The sequence below is a fragment of the Pygoscelis adeliae genome, unplaced genomic scaffold, assembly GCF_000699105.1.
Source record: "Pygoscelis adeliae isolate BGI_AS28 unplaced genomic scaffold, ASM69910v1 Scaffold133, whole genome shotgun sequence".
Classification (NCBI taxonomy): domain Eukaryota; kingdom Metazoa; phylum Chordata; class Aves; order Sphenisciformes; family Spheniscidae; genus Pygoscelis; species Pygoscelis adeliae.
Window position 1 is genome coordinate 2,353,583 of NW_008824475.1, and position 3,739 is coordinate 2,357,321.

Genomic DNA, 3,739 nt, shown 5'->3' on the forward strand with positions numbered 1-3,739 from the left:
GGGCTGGTTGAGGTTATTTAACATTAACTGGTTAAACATTGGAAGAGGCTGCCCAGGGATGCGGTTGAGTCACCATCCCTGAAAGTATTTAATAGACACGTAGATGAAGCGCTTAGGAACATGGTTTAGTGGGCATGGTGGTGTTGGGTTGACGGTTGGACTCCGTGATCTTGGAGGTCTCTTCCAACCTTAATGATTCTATGATTCTATGATTCTGTGAATATTGACATCTTTACCTGGAAGATACAAGTTTAATAACAAGCTATAGAATTGTATTCTACTTGGGTTTGAATGGGGTGCTCCACCTCTAGTCACACATTGTTTGTTTGCTTGTTTTGAACCCATGTATTGTATTTTTAGATTGCCTGTGAAGACCCTAACCCTCAAAGACATTAGATATTCAAAAGAAGAAGCCTCATTTTTTTTATTCAAAAAATGGTGTCAAAGGGGGAAACCCAATTATACCTCATCCACCTTCTTTTACGTAATTATTTAGTCCTGAGAACGTTTAAAAAAAAAAAAAAGTTCTGTCTGCAATTTAATTAATCATTAGGTTTTACAGTAGAGTAAATCTGAAATATTCTTCATCTCTTCCTTTAGAACTGTTCCCAGAAAGGAAAACCAAATTCATATTAAGAAACGTAGACAAACAGAAGCTCTGAGGAAACATGACTTCAAGACAACAGGAGATTCCCCCAAGAAAAAAGGTTAAACCATATTCTTCTTTTGGTTTCCTAGATATTTGAAATCCAAAAGCAAAATAAATGCTTGCTCATTACAAATGATTTGGCTGAAAAGTTAAATTCTTTTTTTGAGTAGAGCATGCTGAAAACAAAGAAGTGCATTTCATAAGCTTTCAATTTTGAAATCTGGATTTAGTCTGGAAAAGAACAAAAATTAATATTTTAATTGTGTTATGTTTCATTTTGTATATTAATAACAACTACATGTAAAGGTGAGGGAGAAAGGCCGAAAAAAAAGTAGCTTCCAGTAATGTTTATCTTAATGACTTCTATCAGAAGTATGACAAGTCAATGAACTTGTCTGAACTGGGCAAAGCAGAGACTTGGATCCCATACAAATCTCTAAACATGCATTTATTGTCCATCTTTGAACTCTCTCTTTCTTAATTTTTTCAATATAAACGGATATGTAAGGACATGAAGGTTGTTTTGTTTTGTTTTGTTTTGTTTTGTTTTGTTTTTCAGAGAACACTTATTTTCTAGAAAACATTTTATTTTTTAACAAATCAACATTTTCTGTCTAATGTTGCATGGAAACATTCCTGATTTGTTCTTTTAAAGATGTATTATCTATAAAACGTATGAGTGGCAAGGATATATTTTTTCCCCAATTTTGGTAAAGACTTTATCTTAAAAATCAAATAAAACAAACAAATAAAAAATTCCTTGTAATAGCATTTCACCTTTTCTCCAGCTGATCGTAAATGATATCACTCTTGTCAATATTATTATGATTCCTGCTTCCCAGTGGTCTCTTCTACATTTCAGTGTAAGTCGTCATCCTTCCTATTAAGTATAAAAAGTACTGGAATCCACTTTAGAGAGGAAGCACTTTCAAATACTCTCTTGGGATTTCTGGAAGTGCAAAAATCATGACTGCTCACTTCACTTTCTACTATACCCATCCAATTCACTATCTTTATGAAATGCACTGGCTTTAAAGCCTGTCTAAGTCTACTTCTAGCCTATTCACTTTGGCTAGCTTCAGCACACCCCAATGGGTTTTCGTTTTGTGTTTCCTTCTCTGTAAATACTGTCCTAGATACCAATGACCAAATTCTGGCCACAGCTGCAGTTCTATGCACCGCTCAGCTTTCCTGGAGGGTGCACAGAGTACAGCTGCAATGGCTTAGTCCTTGCAGAGGTAATAGTCTTATTTTACTCAAAAAGTGAGAAATTCCTTAGTGACGACCTACTCCTCACTCTTCTGGGAGGGTTTTTGTAGAGAGAGTATTTGGATTTTTTAATTTTCTTTTTTTCCTGTGTGGACAATAGATTATGATATTACTATTGTTTCCACAAAGTAGAAAACCAGTCCATCCTACCCATTTATACATGTATGTTAACATACATAAATACAGAAATGAAACACTACACTTCACAGGGCTTAGAAGCCAAAACCTGAGCTAATGTAAGTGTTCTGCTAAGCTGAAGACATTTCATCCAGGTAGACTAGCTAGATCAAGTTCAAATTTATATTTCTTTTGAATACATTACTTATAGTAAATTATGACCTCTAAAGGATCAATTTCAAAAAGAATACATTTACTTCAAAACCAGACTGTTTAATATTGGTGAACACTGAGTTGTAGATATGAATACAGCGTTTAATTTCCAATGGACTAATTTAAAAGTGCAGTAAGGTGACATTTGATCATGAGAGAAACTTCAGTCTTTCAGGCACAGAAATTAAAATTGAAGCTGTTGGTCCTAAGACCCCTCCTAAGATCCCTCCTAAGATCCCTACCTTTTCTTTTTACTTCTTTGTCTTCTCCCCCTGCCTTTTTTTTTTTTTTTTAATGATTTATTTGGTTTAAATAAGTCTTTCAAATACTTAATTAGCTTCTGTGGAATGACATACTTATCACCAAACACTAAAAGCTGCCCACTCAAATCCCCAGTTAAAATAATAACTTAAAAAGGAGTTTAAAGCAGCCTACTAATTTGTTGAAAACCAAAACACATATCAAAGCTGCAAAGAAGCTTATACTGTAAGTATGTTAATTAAACAAAATAGAAAATTATCTTATTACCAGTATTACTCATCCTAACTTTTTAATACTCTCTGTTTGGGAATGGGAAGCATCCAGTGTGGTTCTCCTAAATCACTTCTTCCATTGGCTCCATCTCATAAACACTTATGGGCTACCTATATGCAGCCAATATACAAATTTCCTTAAGATTTGTGATCTACATCATATTTATCTGTGTAATGTCCTCTCATGAAGAAATTTACAGGGTCATCATTTTGAATTAATTTACTGATGGAACAGCAAGGATAAAAAAGTGTAATCACATGCACTCTCAGTTAATATTGTCCTTCAGTAAGACCTATATTATCCATTAGCATCAACTGAGCATCTCATTCCATAATATACTTGAACCTCCATTAGTTTGTAAAAGTAGAGGGATCAATGTTCTAGAAATAACAACTCTGTACTATGTTCAAAACACTTGAGACCATGTTTTCTTTTTTTTTAAAAGAAGCAAAAGTCAAGGACTTTTTAGTTCTAAGCATGCCTTAGGCAGGGAAACAAAATAGTAATAAGAAATAAGACAGAATGTAAACTCAGGTTTTCCAACACTTATTGACTTTTTCAAAAGGCATCAGAGAAAGGAAAAAAAAATCCTAAGGCAATTTTTTCTCCTAAACCATTTTTTCACATTCATGCTAAAATGTGTGCATAATTTAAAAAAAATAAAAAAGAAGTTAAAGTTTATGCTTTTTACTCACCATCATAAGCAGATAACATGAGAAAAAACATAACTACAGAATCACTAATTTGTTAAATTAAATGACTGGTAACTCAAAAATATTCATGTGTGGTGTTATATATGTGAAGAGAGTGACAGGCATTATAAGACAAGGCATATTTCCCTGGAGGAAGTAAAATAGTTCCTCTATTGTTTCTGTCCATGAAGAAACAGATTTTGGTTTATTCTGGGTATTTTGACTGCATACAGCATATATGGTACAGAGATCCCTCAGAGTCCCT